This window comes from Balaenoptera physalus (assembly GCF_965194825.1).
Source record: "Balaenoptera physalus genome assembly, chromosome: 18".
Classification (NCBI taxonomy): Eukaryota; Metazoa; Chordata; class Mammalia; order Artiodactyla; family Balaenopteridae; genus Balaenoptera; species Balaenoptera physalus.
Genome location: NC_138899.1, coordinates 68,214,738 through 68,237,643, shown reverse-complemented (window position 1 = coordinate 68,237,643; position 22,906 = coordinate 68,214,738). Strand labels below are relative to the sequence as shown.

The 22,906-nt window shown below is 33.7% G+C and overlaps 1 long non-coding RNA gene across 1 annotated transcript in view; it reads right to left on the bottom strand.

The window, feature by feature from the left end:
* Window positions 1-887: 887 nt before the first annotated feature.
* The window catches only part of LOC309647545, a 35,442-nt gene continuing 13,423 nt past the window's right edge, over window positions 888-22,906 (bottom strand). The window contains exon 2 of the long non-coding RNA XR_014256161.1: window positions 888-19,176. This is a non-coding gene — a long non-coding RNA (uncharacterized lncRNA). The remainder of the gene's footprint in view (window positions 19,177-22,906) is intronic.

Sequence of the window (22,906 nt, the reverse complement as noted above, 5' to 3'; positions counted from 1 at the left end):
TGTTCTAGAGGTCAAGATTCCAAAATGGGTCTGAATGGGCTAAAATCAAGGTATTGGCAGGATTATTTTCCTTTCCAGAGGTGATAAAATATAATTTATTTTCTTGCCTTCTCCAGATTCGAGAAGCTGGCCTCATTTCTTGTCTCATGATCTCCTTACAACATCAAAGCCAGCAATGGCTGATCAGTCTTGCTCATAGCACATCTTTTGGACACTGATTCTCTGTGCACTGATAAGGACTCTTGTGATTACATTGGGCCCACCCAGATAATCGAGGATAATCTCCCATAATAAACTATTTTAAGTGAAAATAGAAAGCATTAGAATTGTTGTCAAAATTTGTTTCAAATAAACTAATTTATTATGATGTTGACAAAATAAGCTTTTTGTTAAAATAATTTCAATAAGATGGCTAAATAATAGTGTTGCTTTAGTTATTTAAGGAAATGGACAGTATCTATAAAAACAGATTTAATACCTTACAAACTGTCGGGTGTAGAATAGGCTCAAGGATGTATTGCACAACATGGGAAATAGAGCCAATATTTTGTAATAACTGTAAATGGAAAGTAACCTTTAAAAATTGAATTAAAAAATCACCACAATATACATTTTAACTCTCTTACGATTTTGTTTGTCAATTAAACCTCAATAAAGCTGGAAAAAAAATTTTAAAGATGTAATAAAAATGAGTTGCATAAAGTTAGGTCTGATATATCATATCCAAACTATTATATGTGGATAAATCAATTAAACAAGGTGGGTTTAGGATTGAAAATAAGAATATAGAAGAGTTTGGCAGGAGGAAAAGACATACAATTCATATATCTCTGATGAGAATAAGATTATCTGGATGCAATTCTTTGGAACATAAATCCTGAAAGCTATTAGAGTCACATGAGTTTAATTATGAAAAACAGCACCAGGAGAGCAGCAATTTCTCTGCTTTATAACTAACTATGAATTTCTTGAGTTTTCTCTAAAGGCAATAGGATCTACTTAGATTTCTCAGCACCATGAATTTTTGATTGTTTTATAGTAACACGATCCTAAGCTTTTATGCTTTTACGGAGTAGGAGGCAATACAACACAATCCCTAAATGTTTACACTTTGGAGGTAGGGCTCATTTTTAGACTTTATCACCTACCAGCTATAGGAACTTTACAAAATTATTTATCCTTCCTAACAGTCATCATGTTGTTGTTGTTGGCTTTTTTTTGTTTATTTTTGGGGAGCAGAGTGAAGGTTAAATAACATTATACAAGTAGAGTGTTTAGTACATTATAAGTACTCAAAAGATGTTAGCTATTATTATTAATGATATTATTACTAGAGTTATGTTCAAAGTAGCAGAAAATTCTCAAGAAGGGTATTTGAAAAAAAGGAATACCAGTGGGTGTAAAATGTGATTTTTAAGAAGAAAGACATGGCCAGAGGAGTTTTTTAAAGGAAACTCCAGTTGACCTTTACTCCAGTGAAAATTCTATTGAAGCTAAAGTATTCATGTTTTCTTCATCCTGATGATGAAGAAAACATGAATACTTTAGCTTCAATAGTATTTCTTTTTTTTTACTCAGTAGTCAACAAAATCAAAGGGACTTATGGATTTTAAGTTAAAGTATGGCAACATTGTCAATTCTAGGTGTTAATTGCCCTCCAAAGCCACCATCCCATGAGTTAACCCCTCCTCTGTCCAATTCAGTAGCCTCTTTATCTATGGCACTGCACTTTGCTGCTTTCTTCCACCTTTAGGTCTACAGATACCCTGGTCTCTGGCCTGTAACACTTATTTATCTCCGTTTGTGCACCTCCTCCCACCTTAGCATGACTGAAGCCTATCAACTAGATCTTACTCCCTCCAAAGAGCCTGCTGAGAGGACGTACCTCCTGAGTGCCCAGCAGCGTTTAGTACTTCCGTAGATGACCTGTTTTATAATCGCCAGTTCACTTGTCAGTTGGACCCTCTAAACGAGTGATTTTTCAATTCTAGCACTATTGACACTTTGGGCTGGATGATTCTTACTTGGGGGGTGGGGTTAGGGAGGGAACTCACCTGTGCATTGTAGGACATTCAGCAGCCTCTAAGTACTAGATACTGACAGCACTTACCTTCATCCCCAGTTCTGACATCCAGATATGTCTCCAGACATGACCAAATGTCCTTGGGGAGAAAAACTGCCCTTGATTGGGAATCACGGCTCTGGACAAGTGGATCTCAATCTTGGGTGCTAATTAGAATTTCCTGGGTAATTAAATAAAATCTGTATGTGGATCTCACCCAAGAGATTCTGTTTGAATTGGCTTAGATTGAGATGAAACCAAACCAGGATTCAGAATAAAGAATAAGAAAAAAAGGAAAAAAAAAGAAAAAGAAAAACCTTGACACTTAGCTTGTTTAAGTCACAAAAGCAAGGACTCAAACTTATTTACAGAATATTACTAGAACATAATAAAACCTGACACTTCTTTTTGGCAATTACTGGATATTTTGATGATGAAATGAATAAATGAATGAATTCAGCTACTTGTTCGTAACTATTTCACAGACATGGTTCTGCATTTTATTGTAGTGTTCTGTTTATTGATCTGTATATTATCCATTCTTTGCAGGAATTTGTCTCAGTATATTCTAGTGTAGTACTTGGTATATATTTGAGATGTATGTATGTATTTGATTAGTATGTATTTTGGAAAGGATGCGGTAATGAATGAATGAATAACTGAAGGAACATAGCATTTTGCACTTGCCTAGTTCCTACTGTGACAGAGACTGATGGTTGCACTTTGTTATTATCATTAGAAGTTTGTCAATTCAATGTCTAGTCTGTTTTTTATTTTCAAGCAAAAAATTCAGATTTTATCAAGGAAGGAATGCTCCAGCCCAAAGACTAAACTTCCCAGCCTTTGGAATGGGGTTTCTGGAGAAGCTCATTACAAAGGGGAAGAAAAATGACGTAGATCTCTTTCTATCTCCCCTCTCCTCATTTTCTTGTTCCCTAATACATATGGCTCGGGCTCCAGATGCTCTCTTGGACAACAAGATGACTTTAGAATGAAAGTCATTCCTCAAGATAAGAAGCAAAAAACATAAAAATCATATGCTGTCATATCAGCCCTGGACTGTGCACCTTTGTACTTTTATATTTAATTGAGAGAAGAGTAAAACCCAGTCTCGTTTCTGATCTTTGCTACCAGCAGCTTGAGGCAATTCTTAAGTACTGTAATAGTCACTATAACACACTGTGTTAGAAAAACCTGTTTTCTTTATCTCTCCCTTCTTTTGTATGTACTTTGCATGGGAAGAGGGCATATATTTTAATTCTGTCTTGTTTTATCATAATGCTTATGGGGATGGATGTATCAGCTTATGGTTGGGCATACGCATTTTGATCTGGCTTCTTATATTAAACTGGTGTGTTCCTTTATGAAAGACAAGTTTAGAATCTTCTTTCAGAATTCCAGAATGTGCCTTCAATACATGCCTAAATGCACTTCACAATGTTCACTTGCCTTTAATGGGAATTTTCTTGCTGTGAACTTGCTGCCCATGTAAGAATGCTTCCTTTCAGAGCTTGCATTAAGGATTGTAAGCTGCACATATAAAAATGACTGGCAAGCCTGCTGTGAAGTCGTTGTTTTTAGAAAAATAAATCTTTTGCTTCCAGCAAGATTCAGCTATCCAAATTCACCCAAATGGAATGGAAATTGCCCCCTCAACTAATTATACACTTTGAAATGTTCACTTAAGGCTAATTGTCTATTGATAATTACCCTCACGGTCTACCATCTTTAAGATGTGAGGCAGTGATTGTGCAGCATTCTGTTGAATACTTGAATGGAGAAATTGTGAAAATATTGTTAAGCTTTTTCTGAGAGAACTTGAAATATTTTTAGGCCTCAGATTCTCCCCCTAATTGCTTAAAAAGGTAGACTTATAAACATGATCCCTCTTTTCCTCTTAGCTCCCCCAAATAGAAAAGTAATAAGATGCTTTGTCAATTTATTTTCTTGTAAAACTTAGTGTTCAACATCTTAAAAGATAATTTTTACACTGCACAATAATACAGTGGGTTTCATAATATACATGGCTATGTAGTATATTTTGTAGCTATGGAACACTATCCTAAAACAATGGTCTGTCCTTGAGTGATTTTATTTGGGAAGTAAAATGATCAGACTTAACTTTAGACAAAGGTATGCTGTCTGCGCTCTGTAGAAAGAAATTAGGTGACTCAGGGAGGAAAGCAAAACCACAAAACACAAGTTCATTTATAAGGTTGCATTCAAAATCCCGATGAGAGAAGAAGGAATTATGGCCTAGACTAGGATGGTTGTAGTGGAGACAGAAAATGAAAGAGATATCGAGTAAGCCATGGAGTTTAATTGGGTTTAGGGGTGAGGGAGATGGGTAATAAAAAATTTAGCCAGTGATAACTCTTGAATTCCATCTTGAGCAGCTGAATAGTTCTCCTGAGACAGGGAACCTTGACAGAAAAGCTGGTTTGAGGGTAGGAGAGGTAATGGATTCCGGTTTGTAGAAGCAAGTGGTTATCTACTAAAGATCTGTTCTTTCTTCCCTTAGTAACTGAACCCCAGTTCTTAGCTGAGCATCTTGTCTCTTGGAAGAAAGACTAGATACTTTCATTTCACCTGGGGCAGAGGTGTCATGTGACTAGATTTTGGCCAATGAGATGGATGACATTATAAGTGTTGGACTTCTAGTAGGGCTACGTACTTGAAAGTAGCCAGCTTTATCCTGTCCCGCTGTCTTAAATGAGGCCATTGTGAGTACAGTTCCAGCCAGGGCTTGTGAGGTAGACAAGGGAGAAGAAGCCTGGATCCCTGGTATGTCTAGAGTTTCCATGCCAGTTTTGGACTATGTACCTTTAGATTTGTTTTTCATAACAGAGAATTAAATGTTTATCTCTTTTAGATATTGCTACTTTGAGTTTTCTTTTATATGAATTTAAAATGAATCCTAACTAATAAAGCACATGATTCAAATATAATGACCTTAACTCTAGATTTGGAGAGCTAACATTGTTTCCAAAAACAATACAATGTAAAGAAAATTCAATCTTTAATTTAGGGAGAAGCGTGATTTAGTAATGTCCAGGAAAACATGTAAATGTCTCTTATACCCAGATTTCTGCCACTCACAATATCCTTCACCAAAGTAGTTGCCACTACCCCCAAATCTCTCTCAAACTCACTGTTGATATCCGAACAAAATTTTCTCCCAAAATGGGTATGTTGACTTTTGTCTCATGGCTCCACCACCCCAAATTCTATATCAGTTCATGTTCTCTGGTTAGATTCTCTGTTACCCAATATAAAATAATCTTAACCCAAATTTGGTTCTTTCTGGTTATCGTTCTCTTTCCTTTATTTAAATTAGACTAAAAGAAGTCCTAAGATAAAAGCAGGCTGATTCGGATTCTTTTTTAGGAACTACAAAAGGGAAAAAGAGGAATGAACAGAATATGCTTACATTAATTTTTTCACACTTTATCCAGACAGGCTGAGAGTGGATATTTTTGAGACATCTAAGTAAAATGTTTAATGGACACTTCTATATTAGAGTCTGAAGCTCAGAGTGGAATTTTTGGGTGGATATATGAATTTGGGATTTGTTAGCATATACACAGTAATTGAAACCATGGTTATTGATGAGATTTCCTAAGTTGGGAATGTAGAGTTAAAAAATAAAAGTGCCTAGGACCTGGAGCTGCGAGTGTTCTTCATTTAGCTCCTGGGCAGAGGACAGAGCTGGCAAAGGAGCAGAGAAAATAGAGACTGAAGGAAATCCAGGAGACTTTCGTTTCAAGACACATCATTGCTACGAACTAGTTTCGACTTACACATGAGTGTTTCAAGAAATGGTTCACATTGGCTATCTTGCTAGACTGGAAGTTCAAGTATATGAAACTGTGAATTTTCCAAGAACAACACAATGAGATACACCTAACAGTAAATGTATATGAATAATGATTAACTTATGTTGATGCCATGGGCAGAACGTTGCATTGGAATTGACAGATTTCATTTCACTATCTGAAAGAGCAGGTGACTCAAGTCAGTCACATACTGCAATGCATGTTTGTTGATCCAGTTAAGCCTCTTTCCTGACTGGAAAGCAAATAGTCTAGGCACAGTTCTGAAGGGCTTGGTACGGAAGGTGAAGATAGCATCGCAAAAGAGCTGCATATGCAACTCTAATACAAGTTTTATTTAGGGACTAAAATTCAACCATAACATTGTCCTGCTTTGGAAAAGTGTATCAGAGTCATTCTGATAGTCTTGTACCATTAAATACATTTGGGAGATAGCCTTTCATATACTGACTTTATTTTGCCAATGGTTTGCCTACAGTAGGCACTTAAAAAGGAAAATCTTGATAACTGAAAGCTTAATTTTTGTTTTGTTTTTCACATAAAAGAACGTGCAGCAAAATATTCTAATTATTTTTACTTCCTACTTGTTTAGATTCTAAGTAGATGAAAGGTTTTCTACCAAAATCTGAGCAAATCAGTCATTTCCATCTGTTTAAGTTCATCATCTAACTGTCTTCTTCCTAAGAGATTAGAAATATGACTAAGACATAAAACATCTAGATATTCAGATATACCTCTTGGCAAATTATTCTGTCCTCCTATTTTTAATGCTTGTAATTTTCAATGATAAACTGCAACCTATACTTAATCATTTTCTAATTGTTACCTAAATTGTTAAATATTTATTAATCAGTACACTTTGATTAGGAAACACTTAATTTTCTTATAAAATAGAAACTGGAAGAGTAGCATGTTTTTTCTTTCCTTCTTACACAGAAGCTACTACCCCGAGTCAATACTTTTTATTTGCATTTGAGCACTTTATCGTCATTTTCTTTGATGCATGAATTCCTTCGTTTCAAGAAGCTATATTAATGCTTCTTTGCACCATAAATTTATTTAGATTAATTTTTTAAAAGGGCTACATTTTAAAGACTGATCTTAACTGGAATTTTAACCTTCTGAATTATATATGTTTTCGGTGAATATTATCTATTTTAATGATGTACTCTTCCATCTGCTCTCAAATAGTAACCTGCATTTATGACTAGAAATGCAGAATCAGAAAAAAAATGCCCTTTCTCCCATTCTATAGTGCATTATTATTTTATCTGAGATAAAATTTCAAGAATTGAAAAATAAAAATCTCTCTATCCTAACGCAATAGTATATTATGGGGAAAACATATACTTATTCAAAATTGATTGGAAAAACAACTTCTGAAACACTATTCATAGCATATGTCTATTTTTCCCCTCAGATTCCCATTTCAGAAGGAATAATCAGAGAAAAGAAGCAAAGTTTAAGATCCTGATTTTCTAAGTGGCAATTTTAGCTCTGCTACTTATTAGTTGGGTGACCTTGGGTAAAATATTTCATTTTTCATGCATCAGATTCATCATCTGTAAAGTGGGGAATATGATAGGACCTGATTCATTACATAGTTATGATGCCTAAATGAATTAATAACTGTAAGCACTAAGAATGCTTTCTGGAACAGAAAATGCTAAAAAAATAGTTGGGAGGCGGCACAACAAATCAAGAGAGGGGGTTCTAGACATAGACAGGTGGTGCTCTAGAGTCATGGTAAGGATTTGGGCTTGTACTCCGAGTGATGTGGGCAGCACAGCAAGATTCTGAGAAACGAAGTGACATAATTTAACTTATGTTTTAAAAAGACTGCGTCGCTGTTTTTGTGAAGAGAGTCTGGAGGAAGAAGAGGGAAAGAAGGAGGAAGACATTTAGGAGACTATGAAAACAATCCAAGTAAAAGATACCCAGGGCTCAGAGTAACTGAATAATTCTAATATTTTAAAATAAGAAAGCAGGATTTCAGAGGTCGGTTGATTTCATGGATGGTAATTTTCTATTGCATACTGTGTGAATTTGAGAACTCTAGAACCTCACCGTGTGATCATGAGCAACTTAATTTACTTCTCTGCTTTCGTTTCTTCATGTACAAATGGGGTTATTGTGAAGAATAAAAAATTTATTTATATAAAGTGCTTACAGTAGTGCCTGACACACAGAAAGTGCTATGTAAATGTTAGCCTATTATTATTGTGCTTATTTCAGGCAAAATTCACAACAAAATTTCTAGAGAAATCTTTATGGCCAAGTCAAATGGCTATTAATCTGTTACATTCCCATATAAATAATATTTTCAGACAAACACAAATGAACAAAAATCCTTCCAATTAGATACAAGTCAATGGTTCTCAATTAGGGGCAATTTTTCCCATCAAGGGACATTTACCAATATCTGGAGACATTTTTGTTGTCATTTATAGGGATGGGGGGAGGAGCTACTGATACAGAAGGATAAAGTGTTGGGATGCTAGTAAACATCCTAAAATGCACAGGACAGTCCTCCACAACAAAGAATTATCAAGTCTAAAATATCAATAGTGCCATAGTTGAGTAAACCTGGTGTAAATTCTCGAAACAGATTAGCACTAGTATTGAAACTTTTATGTGTGCTTAAAAGGACTTCAGCTGGAAAGTTTTCATACTGTTTTATACTTTTCTACTTTTCTCAGTGCGACAGTCACAAATACATCTCTCTCTTCCCTTCCTTTCTTCTTTAATTCCTTTCATCTCTGCAAAGTTTATCAATAAATCACTATAGTTTTTAAGATCACAGAGATTTCCTGTTTTTGATACTTAAATCTGGCACCATAGTTAGAGAAAGCTCTTGGAGCTTGAGTTATTGCTACTTGCAGCCTTTTTCATGTCATATAAGTATGTCCCAATCTTTCTGATAAAATTTGAAATTTGTCATTGGATTTGTTTTTAAAATGCATAAAATATTTTAACTGACTGTATCATATAATTCACTTTATTTTGTATGACCCTTTTCTTCATAAGAAACCTCATTGGATTATCCAGCTGAATTTTCAGGAGAATAGATGTAAACCTTGAACAGTATCAAACAAGTACCTTAAACAAAATTAAAATCTGAAATGCACATGAGGCTGCCTGGCCAGCCCTGCTGTCACTCAGAGTTGCCACCTCCTGAAAATACATGAAAAAGAATTAGAAACCTCTTCCTGGGAGGCTTTAATCATCTTACTTTTTGTCTTATTTATAGTGATATATTTTTTTAAGACTATCATACTTCTCAAATTATTTGCAGACATTAGTTACTTTTTGCTGTCATCTGTGTGTTATCACAGGTAACTGGCAATCTGAGAACACTAAGGTCTAGGAAATTCCTTACTTCCTAATTAGGTAAAGACTTTCAATTTGATCTTCTTTTACTGCTTAAAAGAGGAGTATTTCTAACATAAAACTATGAGGCAATCCAGCTGGGTTGATTTTACTCTGTGTGTGCGTGTGTTTCTTTTTTTTTTTTTTTTTTTTTTGCCTTTTTCTAGTGCCTTCTTTAAGAGCTTCAAGGACAAATGGCTTTCAGTAGTGGGGTGGCGCTGGCTCTTACACTTGGCAAGAGCCGATGGCACACATTTGTTCTTCTCTTTACATTCAGTGTTGTCCAATTGATAGCTTATAACTGGCTGTGTTGGGAGAATTCACACCACTGACGTTGGCAAGTACTACAGAGCAGGGCTTCCTCCTCCAGAATGAGAGCTGCTAGCTTTAGTATCCTCCTAGGAGTCCAACTTGTTCTTGTTTTGTTAGAGACTTGCAGAAGGGCTACACAAGCTTCCCCAGTGGTTTCAGTGCAAGAGTGTCTGGGAACATTATTGTCAAGCTGAGAGAATTAGTTTTAAAATGAGTCCTCCTACTTTACAGGAGAAACATATTTCTTCCAGTTTATGAGATCCACTGTGATTTCTTGGTCAATCAAGGTGAATTAAGCACTTGCTTTTTAGTTCCTCCCATCACCGAGTTACTGTTAATTTTTTCCAATACTAAACAGTATTTATGTCTTCCTTGCTGGGTGTCTTTTATTATCCAGGTATTTCTGGCAGATAGAGATCCACAGATATATCGTGGAGTAAATATTGTATTTTCTCATTTTGCTTGTTTTGGAACTTCTGAAAAATAATGATGGTGTGATTTTGTCACTGCTTTCAGCATTTACTGACGTTACTGGGCTGCACATTTGAATTTGGAGTTACTGAATTTTCAATAATTATATGCTAGTATTTAAGTCTGCAGACTTCAAAAACAAAGATTTGAAATTTAATGTCATATCTGCCATAGAAAGTATCCCTGGAAGTATCTTTCCTTTGGGTTTCTGCTCAAAGTTATTTTCATCTGTTTTATCAGCTAGACTATAATTTTTGGTAGATGCTTTCATTCAAGGGTATATGTATTTTGCCAGCACACTTGGTGGGGAGAGGGGTATTTCATAAACACAGCAACTAATATTCCAAATACATGTCTTATAGATGCAGCATGTATGTGAAACCACTTAGGACTCATCTATTACAAGCCATATAAGACTGTTTAGGACTCATGTATCAATTAGCCTGGTGGCCATCTATAGATTATCGAACTCTGGTGCCATCCCCACATCCCACAATTTTATGTTGCTTTCATTAAGAAAATATTTTGGGTTTTCAGATCTTAGTGAAATGCATTTGTTTATGCATAAATCGCATAAAAAAAAATACAGGACATCAAAACCAATCACACCACACTTCCCCAAGTTCTCAAGCATAAGCCTGCCTTTTTATCATTTGAATTTTCCACACAGTTATTCCCCTTTATAGAAATTCTTAAGTAACAAATGGGTGCTTCTCATTCAATAATACCTTGTTCTCAACTGGAGGCTACAAGAGGTTTTTGGTTTTTACTTTTTTTCTGTGTTCTGTACTTCTAGTGCTTCTGTCATATCTACTCCTTGTAGCTGCTTCTGCCCACAGCTCAATAGCTGGTGTTGAGTTGTGCCCTCGTCCTGCAGGTGGTCCCCCTTATCTCTGGGCAATGGCTGAGCACAGGCTGCTCAGCTGTTCCAAGATGGGTGTCGACATCGGGGCTTTGTCACTGTGACATTTGTATCTATATATTGTGCAAAACTGCTTTTCTTCTTTTGACATTATACCATAAGTATCCCTCTATGTCACTTAAACTCTTCAAAAACTTTGCCTTTTATAACATTTTCAAACATTTTCTAAATACTGAAGTAATGAATGTTTAATCTAAGCAACTTGGTAGAAGTAGAAAAGCACAAAGAAAAAGTAACACCCAAAAGTATCTAGGCTTAACACCTGGGTGTATATACTTCTAGTATTTTCTTATGTTATGTTTTTCATGTCATTTATTTTCACTTGTCATTCTTTAATGAATGCTGTTCATGTGATTTTGTGTTTTTCACACAATGATTATCTTTTATTGAAGGACAGTTTACTTACAATGTTGTGTTCACACTGTGATTTTTTTAATGGCTTAATATCAACATACTATCTATTGTATACTATTGAATATTACCATATTTTTATCAATGATCAAGTGTTGGAATTTAAATGTTTTAAAAGATAAAAAGTTGTGAAGATTATCCTTGTACATATATTTTTTAGAAATTTGCTTTAAAATTATATTACTGAGTCCAGTGAAAACTGTAACATTTTAAGGCATTTAAGACATTTTTCCAAATTGCATTCTACACAAGCTGTTACAATATACAATTCACCAGGAATATTTGAGGGTGCCTACTTTCACACACCTTGGATGCTCGATAGAATATTCAAAAAATTATGCTTCTTCATAAATTATTTCCCAAGAGGAAGACACTTAAACTTTTCTCCTTATTTTTGCAATAAAATAATTGCATATAACTCTGTCTGCATTTAGGTTGGATGCCTAAGGACACGGTGATTATACTTCAACATAGAAAACAAGGCTAATGTTTTCAAGAAATGACCTCCTTGCTAAGTATGCAGAGATTCCCACATTTGGGGTTGTTTTTTCTCCCATAGTACATGCTTTTTTATGTTATTTGGAAGAATATTGTTAGGAAATTGTGACTACAGTTGTTTTATATAGTTGATAGGTGAGGGCTTAATAAATAATAACAGATTGTGATAGATCATGCTGATGTAATATTTACAATATGTGACTTGGGATTTTATATTTTAAAGTATTTTAATTAACCCAAAACTTAAAACATAGAATTTTAGTAGAATATAAAATAAATGCAATTTTTAGCACAATAATAACAGTGATTTTTAAAAGAGGGCTAAACGTAAAGAATTAATTAGAATTCCTACCTACAAAAGTATTTAATGGAAAATATTTTTCTGTAAGGTCATTCAAAAAATGCACATTCAACAGCAAGGATTTCTATGAATATCGTATATTGTCAATATCTGCTGTTTGTTAGTCAAAAAAAATTCTCTTTTCTGTATGCTCCCATGCTCTGTTTAAGGGCAAGATTTTGCACTTTCGAATATTTTTAATTATGTCAGATAAAAACTCCAGAAGACTTTACTTTTATCACTGAAACCTACATGCTGAAAACAATTCATCACAGCTTATACAGAGTTTACAATTCAGTTCATATGTATGAAAAAAAATCCTACTGCCTTCCTCACTCAGCTTTTCCTTTGAGAAGTGTTAACCCAATTCCTAATAAGGAAACTGCTCTGCACATTTACAGGAAGAAAGGCACGGGTTTCCTTGGCAACTGGAGCCATGTGCAATCGCTCAGAATGGCTCCTCCTACACCCAAGTTTCCTAGGTGTCAGGCTGCATATATTTTATAAAGACAATGGGATAACGGGACAGATATTACCCTGTTCAACCTTGCGTGTGAAAAGCTTCAATGGGAAAGATGCTATAAGAACTGGCAATTTGAGAGAAAATATTAATTGTATAATGAGGTTGCTTCCTCTGTCTAATTCAGGATTAACAGTTGAATTCAAGGTCCAAAATATGTGTTTGTATATATATATATATTTACAGCAAAAAAAACCCACCTTCCATTCTATTTCACCCCCACCAGTCCACCACCAAATTAGCTCATATAGATTTGCAGCTAAAGCTAAAGGTAAATTGCAGGTGAGCAATTTCATGGTAAATAGCGATTACTTCGGTCTCCCAGAGTTCTGTCACTGAAGCAGAAAAGCTGAACCTTTATCGCACACGAATGGAAAGAAACTCAATTTTTCCTGAAATTGACTGTAAAATGCCACAAAAAGTTTAAAAGCTCTAAACGAAACCTGTCTATAGATCTAGAAAATATTAGTAAATAACTCATGAAAGGTTTAAAAGAAATGAATACTTACAGTAAAATAAAAAATTAGAAGAGAAATTATTGAGAAAACTGAATATAGACCATCTATGCACAGGGTTATTTTCTGGGTGTAGGAATGGGTGAGAAAATATATGTGAATTCATTTACATCATGCAGGTTCTTCTGTTTTTCTAACATGAAAAACATTCAGAAGAAATCAAATTAAAGAGCAGATGTACTTTATTATTAAATGTGGACAGAGCCAGTGCAAAATTTGCTGGCTAATTAGGAGTCTTTACAAGTCAAATATTTGTTGTAGAATTATTTTTGAAAACTTTTAAAATTCTTAATTTCATATAATAGGAGTTCCTGTTCTCTGACACACGACTCCTATTCTCTCACAGTGCAATTAAGTATAATTATCTATTGAGTTGCACACAAAGGAAATATAATTTATATGTAATTAATCAGCTCTGGAGCACTGTGAATTTTAAACTATGAGCAACTTGAGGAGTACAGATTACATTGTTTAAGACTGTTTTGCTGAATACCTAGTAGAACATTCTTACAACTAGAACGTAAAAGGAAGAATATCACAATACACCCATTCTAATACTCTTCTTGCAACATACATTGTGGGATAGTCTGGATATGTTTATTTTTTGAACCAAAAAGTGGGACAAATTTTTGAATAAAAATTTGGGACATAAATATTTTTATAATGCTTTTCTAAATGTAATTACATTTAATTTCTGCCTGTCTGTCTGTCTGTCTCTCTCTCTCTCTCTCTCACACACACACACACACACACACACACATTCTTTTCATCCAATCACTTTCATTGGATTCATTGAAATACTATATTTTCCTTTAATGCATCATAGACCTTTTATCAGGTTAATATGTATAATATGATTTAGATATTTTTAATAAATATATTTTACTCCAATGTATAAATTTAGCATAAGTTACTTAAAAATTTCTCCTCTGATGGATGCTTAACTTCGTTTACTTCAATTGCATACACAACACACAACACACACACACACACACACACACACACACACACACACACACTTGTGCTTTTCATTTCCTATTTGTGTTATTCCAAGCAGTGAGGGGTGCAGAGTTTGAGAATCAATCTTGGAAAGTGAGTTTGAGATTGCAATTGTAGATTGTAAATAATTTATGACAGTAACAGCACAGATTTCTTATAATTGGAAATGCTAGTTTAGCACACTCTAGGGTATGACTAGGTGCTCCATCTGCAGGTTTACTTGTCTCATGGTGCAGATTTGCTAAGTTTGTGTTCAGCAGCATCGTTTTCAATTCCTGTTCTTATTCAAGTATGCCTTCCTTTTCTTCCTCAGAGTTCTAAATCCAAATTTCCCTCTTCTATTTGCAAAAACAAAAATGTAGCAGTAAGAATAAACATTTACTTTGTTATCTAATTATCTAGTTGAAGTGAAAACATATGAAAATAAATAAAACAAGAAGAGGGCAATTACTAACACCTGGTTTGATCGTATAGCAGCAATGCTTATTTTGATGAGTTACAGAACAATTCATTTCTTATAACTAATAACTAGTTGCCACGCAGCATAGTGATTCCAAAGTAAGAATATCAGGGCAATCTGTGTACATGTTCTACCATAGTAGAATTTTATCTTCTGGTAAATAACACGAAAATCGAGGCTATATTTGATGGGCATATTTAATTTAATACGTTTCTAATTTTAGTTACTTGGTTCAAAATTACCATACTACCTTTAAGAAAAAGAGGTTTGAACTGAACAAAAGATATTAATTTAGTTTGATAAACAAATTAACATTTATGGGATGTTGCAGAAAGAAAATCTCTTGCTTGGATGGATTGCCTCTAAACCCTTTCCATTTCTAAGATACTCGAATTTTCATGCTGCAGTCTTGTAATATGGGTCACCATTGGTGTCTTTGTACAGTGCTGGACTTTGTCCTTTTTAAATCATGTCAGCTCCATTAGCCACAGATAGGACCTTTATACCGCCTTTCATCCAAATGGTTAATCTTCACCTAAAACTGGCAGAGTGATATTCTTTAATTAGTTAAAGCTATGGTGTAATTAAGATACATCTGGCTGTTTTGGAAATGCTAAATATTTCTTACACAAAAGTGGCAACTTAAAATTTCCCCAGAAAAATGAATCTATTTGTAAACGGTATGAATACATGATTGAAGAGACCAACAATGTCACGAAAACCATTGTCAATTTGAAGGCTTATTGAAGTGCGTAAAACAGATATTTCATTAATCTTTTACATGACTATAAAAAGCAGTCTAAAGATCTGAATGAATATGAGAAATTTTCAATTTTGACCTTTTAAAATATATTTATTAGGTTTATAAAAAGTTCCATGTACACATAGACTTCATCTTCATGCTTCTTTCTTCTCTGAGATACTACACGCACTCAAACATACCCTCCATGCTCTACATGACTCTCTATGAAGGGAAATGGAATTATCTTTTACTTTGTCCAACATTAAAATGTTTATTTTTCAACATATCATTTAACATATTAAGCCATATGGTATGAACTCTAATCCTACAATGAATGTTTTCTTTTTTGTTAATTAATAGTTGATTTACAATGTTGTGTTAGTTTCAGGTGTACAGCAAAGTGAATCAGTTATACATATACATATATCCACTCTTTTTTAGATTCTTTTCCCACATAGGTCATTATAGAGTATTGAGTAGAGTTTCCTGCGCTATACAGTAGGTTCTTCTTAGTTATCTATTTTATATATAGTAGTGTGTATATGTCAATCCCAATCAAAAATTTTCTTATTTGATCACTTAATAAAAAAATCACAAGAAAATACAAAAATGTCTGAGAAAAATAATGTGGAGTTTCCTCTTTCTCATACAGCATGTGAAATAAACTATCAGATGAAGCAATCTGACATTGTCTCAGTATGAAATAACGATATTTGTATATAGCTGTTTAATTTTTTCTCTATTTTTTCTTTATCAAATTTCAATATATTGAATAAATTCAAATAGACATAAGTAATATTAATATGACTTACTAAATAAAATGATATAACGAACAACCATGAACCTACTACCCAATCCAATAATTAGAATATAATCTGGAACTTGCATTACCTACTTCAGCTTTCTGTCTCCCTCCCTCCTTCTATATTTTATCATATATATTTATTAAAACAATAAGTTGCTTAGTTTTTCTTATTAAATTAGTGAATAAAAGATAACATACAATAGATAACCTTGTGGAACATACTGCTTTTACCAACATTATGCTTTCAAAATTCATTCATGTTGTTTTGTGCACATGCAATCTATTAATTCCTCTGCTGTCTAATGTTTTGTTGTGTTAATGTACCACAATTTGTGAATTTGGATTGTTTCTAGACTTTTTTCCTATTGCAAACTGTATTGATAAGAACATGCTTTTGTACATTGTTCAACAGGCTAAGGTTTTGATACAGGTCTATGAATGAAATTATGGGGAAGAGGTATGTAAATATTTAGCTTTATGAGATGGTGCCAGATTATTTTCCAAAATGGTTGTACAGCTTACATTCACATTAGAAATATATGAGATCATGGTTGTATTATTTGACTTAATTTTGAAAATCTAGAATGTATAAAATGGTTTCTCACTTTTATTTTAATTTTTTATCTAAAATTAACATCGATTTTCAGCAGTTTTTGTACACTAACTGGCCTTATGTGTCTTCTTTTGCCAGTTGTGTTTGGCCTGTTTTTCTATTGGGCTGTTTTATTTATTTTCTATTGGACGGTTTCTATTTGACCTGTTTTCTATTGGGCTGTTTTACATTTGAATTTAGATTGATTTTTAGGAGTTCCTTATACTCTGCAAGCTAAAACTTTGTGGGACAAATATAATTTGTCCAACTTTGTCCAACTTTGTTGGGCAACCCTTGCATATGCTTCCAGTTTATGATATCTTTCAATGAACAGGATTTGTAAAATTTTATTTGGGTCGATTTGTATCATTATTTAGACAGTCTGTGAGCAGTAAGTTTAGCTGTAGTTCTTTTCTTGCATGAGGCTGATCGCTTTAGGGTTCCAAACCAAGGCAAATAAGGAAGTTTGTAAGTGTGCATGTACATGCCAAACAGTGCTTTTGTTTTTGCTTTTGTCTTACATGAGACACCTATTTGTCCTTCAGCCAAATGGGATAATTTATAATTTCTTTCACTTTTGTTATTAACCATCTGTGCTAACTCAATTGTATTTCAACCTAATGTATGTTCTAACCAGACACATAACCTGTAATTGCCTTTAATTTCAGTCGTTTTAGGATTTGAGGCAGTTTTTGCTTTTCCTATTTTAAGCTGGAAAGACAAAGCTTAAAGTAAAATTTTTTAGTAACCTCATTCCATAGCTACACATTTATGTGGAAAGTACAGAACTAGCAAATTCCACAAGTGGACAATTAATCAGTTTCTCAAAAAATAAAAACAACAGAGCACACACTTCTTCATTTTATAGATGCAGAAAGAGAAAACTGTTTTGCAATTTTATTTTAAGAAGATACAGAAACCTCTTAGTCTTTTCTAAAAGGATTTCATATTTATTAACTGCTAAAAAAACAAACTTGTAAATACTACCAAAATTTATAAAATAAGTTATCGATTATCTGATAAAATGTAAGTAATTCTTCCCAAACTGAATCAAATAGCCAATACATTATACATACTATACAGATTCATCCTTCACAATATCATATATGGTGGATACAATTTACCTTTAGTAACAATTTTTAATTACCTAGGTACACTGAGAGGTACTTCTTTATTTGAAGAAAATTGTGATCAACTCTTCTCAATGATCAATATAACACTGTAGTAAGTTTTAATTTATTATTAAATAGCTTTTGTAAGCGATCCTCCATCAAAGTCAATTTTGAGGAAAAAAATGGGAACGTTAATATTAGTGAAAATTTCTTTCAGGTTTATCCCTGTAACAAGATAAAATCATCTATAGATTGTGTGTAGTATAAAGAGTGTCTTTTTTTCTCAGCAAATGATAAAAGGCAAGTGGAGAAGTAAAATTTTAAATTTTAAAAGTGTGACGCACGCTCCTGCATGACTTGTCTGTTTTTAAACGACATCACGTACGTTTCAATCTGCCCAGCTAGTTCTTAGTTTTAAGTCAACAGAGAGAAATAAAAATGAAGGCTCTTAAGACAGTAGTTGATTTTTTCCTTTCATGTGAATACTTTTCTACTGAAATTGATTGAAATTGAAATAATTTTAGAACATATCTAAAACTTGGTCTTTTTTGTTTTTCCCAGCTACAGTTTCTAACCTCTCTCTTTAAACGAATTTTCAGTCAGTTACACATAAAATGAAACTTCTCGTTTTTCCCTCTGCCTGCCCTGCTCCAGCATGCTTGCCTTCTACAGAGCCTTCCTTGAGCCCCAATAAGTGGGAGTGTTTGAAATAAAATAATTTCTCTCTCAGTCTCTCTTACCTGAAGCATATTTTTGCCTTGCTTTTCACATTCATTTCAATTTCATGGAGAAGCCCAATGTCACCCTGTAAAACAAATGACTAAATCTTTTGGACTAAATGTCAGGGATGTGCTTTTTTTTTTATTATTAATTAATTTATTTTTGGCTGTGTTGGGTCTTCGTTTCTGTGTGAGGGCTTTCTCTAGTTGCGGCAAGTGGGGACCACTCTTCATCGCGGTGCGCGGGCCTCTCACTGTCGCGGCCTCTCTTGTTGCGGAGCACAGGCTCCAGACGCGCAGGCTCAGTAGTTGTGGCTCACGGGCTTAGCTGCTCCACGGCATGTGGGATCTTCCCAGACCAGGGCTCGAACCCGTGTCCCCTGCATTAGCAGGCAGATTCTCAACCACTGCGCCACCAGGGAAGCCCAGGGATGTGCTTTTGAATGGTACCAGGAGAGAGTCTTATCTTGAATGTTGAAAGTTACAAGAGATGCCTGGTGGAAAGAAAAAAACAAAAAAAAAGAAAGTTAGAAGAGATGAATAATGACATTTTCACATAAAAGCTGACTATAATAAGACTATACCATTTTCTTTAGAAATCCCTAGGGCAGGAAGCATGTCAAATATTAATTACAATTTATCACCAAATTATGGTATATTAGCAAAAATCACAAATAATACTAATATTACCTAATTGACTTTTCTGCATTAGAAGTATCATGGACTAGCTATTCTGCTTAAAAATATCCTGATTCTGGATAAATTAGCAAACATAATTTTAAATGTCTAGCTAAGCTCACAAAATATTAATGAAAATCCCCAAGAAAAAATCAAATACAAAAAGAAATAGGAAGTTGAATCAGTGTTAGGACAAAATAAAACAATTTTTCTGCATAAGGAGAAGGGTTAAATCTCTCACAAATAACTTAATAGATTGGATAGTAAAGAGCTACTCCTTCAGAGAAATACTGCAAATTAAGGGATTCAGATACAATTGTGAGCAAAAGGACCCTAAGGGAAAACAGTGTTTTAGCTCCAGATTAAAATAATTTCTCCTGAGATTTTGTGGTGAAGACCTACCTCACTTGGGTGTAGAATTTAAATTTGTATTATGTACATGATTGCAAGACCTCTAAGGAAGAATTAAATTAAAGCATTCCTTGGCACACTCAGAGTGAAGTTCAGATCTTCTGAATGAAAACCTCTTCATATAAAGACCCTCAAGCTAATGTTTAGGCAAAATGAACTGAAAGTAAAGTGTTAAAAAACAAAGAAGTAAAACAATATAAGTGAATATAAGGGAAAAACTCTCAAGAATTTCAGAAGAAGTGATCAGAGATAACACATGAAAATGATTAGTTATGGATAAAATTATTGAATAAAAGATGAAGTTGAAACAAAAGAATCATGGATTAAAAGGTTATCAAAAATAGTCATAGAGATGTTTCAAAAAGACCAAAGAACTTCTTTAATTGTATGTATGTACAATTAATGTTCCTATTACCATTTTCTTAATTGTTTTGGATTTATTTTTGTGGGTCTTTTTCTTCTGTTGTGTTTCCTGCCTAGGGAAGTTCCTTTAGCATTTTTTGTAAAGCTGGTTTGGTGGTGCTGAATTTTCTTTGCTTTTCCTTCTCTGTAAAGGTTTTAATTTCTCCATCGAATCTGAATGAGATCCTTTCTGGGTAGAGTAATCTTTGTTGGAGGTTTTTCCCTTTCATCACTTTAAATATGTCCTGCCACTCCCTTCTGGCTTGCAGAGTTTCTGCTGAAAGATCAGCTGTTAACCTTATAAAGCCACATCTAGTCCTATTGCACTGAGGATGCAGGACACTAAGAGAAAATACTAAATTCAGCAAGAAAGAAAAGAAAGATCACATGCAAAGAAATCACAAAGAAAGCTAACTTGTATTGGAATAACGCATTCAAAATGTTAGGTAATAAAACTACCAACTAGAACTTTATACTCAGCAGAACTATCTTATTCTTAATTTTTCTTATATTTTGTGTCTTTATGAGATAATGGATGTTCATAAACTTATTATAGTAATCATTTTATGATGTATGTAAGTCAAATAGTAATACTCTACACCTTAATCTTATATGCCGCTCTATGTCGATAATATCTCAATAAAACTGGAAGGAAAAAAATATCCACATATTAGAGGACTCATGCATTTCAAACCCAGGTTGCTCAAGGATCAACTGTAGTTTACATCACTTCTCTGTTCAGAATCTTCTAATGACTTCTCATTTTACTCAAGATACTTGTGTTAGTATAAACTCTATTCTTTTTCTTCCAGTTTGAATTGTTTCTGATAAGAAATGTGTCTTATTTCTCTGGTCACTTTTAAGAGTATTTCTTTATCATTGGTTTTCAACAATTTGATTTGGTTGTGTCTTGGCATATGTGTGTGTGTTGTTTTGTTTTTTATGTTTATCCCCTTAAGGTTCTTTGAGTTACTTAGGTCTTTGTATTTATCTCTCATCTAATTTGGAAAATGTTCAACCAATATTTTGTCAAATATGTTTTCTGTCCAAGTCTTTTTCCATTTATTTTTTACTCTTTTGCATGTATGTTAAACCTCTTTGCATTGTCCCATTATTCACTGAGGAACTATTTATTTTTATTTGCTTTTTTCTTTTCTTTGTGATTTAGCTTTGATAGGTTCTATTTTTTTCTTCAAATAAACTGATTTTTTCCTAGTTTTCAATCTATTGTTAAACCTATCCAATCATTTTCAAAACTATCTATCAATAATGAGTGAGAAAAATAAACCAAGAGGAAAGAAAATGACACTGGGATAATACTATGAATAAACAATAGAAAAAGAGAAGAAGGAAAAAAGTCATAGAACAATCAAGACAAATTTAAAACATGAATACAATGTGTGGAAAGATACAAAAAAAATTTCATGGAAGAGGAGATATAAATGTAATAAGTGCATGAAAAATGGCCATCTTCATTAAAATCTGGGAAATTCTAATCAACTGAAATATAATTTTACATTCATTTTTTTAACATCTTTATTGGAGTATAATTGCTTTACAATGGTGTGTTAGTTTCTGCTTTATAACAAATTGAACCAGCTATACATATAAATATATCCCCTTATCTCTTCCCTCTTTCATCTCCCTCCCTCCCACCCTCCCTACCCACCCCTCTAGGTGGTCACAATGCAGTGAGCTGATCTTCCTGTGCTATGCAGCTGCTTCCCACTAGCTATCTATTTTACATTTGGTAGTGTATATATGTCCATGCCACTCTCTCACTTTGTCCCAGCTTACTGTTCGCCCTCCCTGTGTCCTCAAGTCCATTCTCTAGTAGGTCTGTGTCTTTATTGCCATCCTGCCCCTAGGTTCTTCATAACCATTTTTTTTTTTTTTTTTTACAAAAGGCAGAGTCTCTGCAAAGTACGAAATGTTGGTGAGGAGATACAGCAATGGGAATTCTATATACAGCATTTGTGGAAGTATATTGGTCTAAACACTTTTGAAAACAATGTGACAATATCTAGGTAATTTAAAAGATATGCATACTTGTGACCAAGCATTTTCAATCTCAGGACAGTACCAAAGAGAATCTCATATAAGTAGGCATCAGGAGGCATTTGCAAGAATATCACTGCAGTATTGATTTTAATACTAAAACTGAAAATAGTATAAAATTATTGATTTCTAATTTTATCTCATAGTGGTCAGAGAATTTAATTTGTATGATTCCAGTCTTTTAAATTTAAGGATATGTGTTTTATGGCTAGGATTACGGACTTTCTTGGTGAATACATTATGTGCTCTTAAAAAAAAGATCTATAGGTTTAGGATGCAAGGTGGTTAGTAGTCTTGTTTATATTATTTATGTCTTAATGATTATTTTGCCTATTTTTCTTTCAGCTGTTGAGAATGAAGTGCTAAAATCTCCAACCATAATTGTAAAATGGACTAAATTAAATTTAATGGGATTATCTATAAAGTTGGATGCTGTCCTTCTGTTTAATTTTTGGTTTCCTTTGGTTTTTTATTTCAACTGTTTACTTCAACTACTTATAAAATAGTTTATAATTTTTTCTTGCCAAATTCCTTAGTCCCTTTTAAATCCTTTCTTTAGCTTCCTGAGTTGAATAATGTAGATAATTTACTCTCAATTTTAAACTATTCTTGACAGATATTTAACTTAGGATTTAAACAAGAGTATTCTTGAAAACACTTGCTATCTTAGTAATG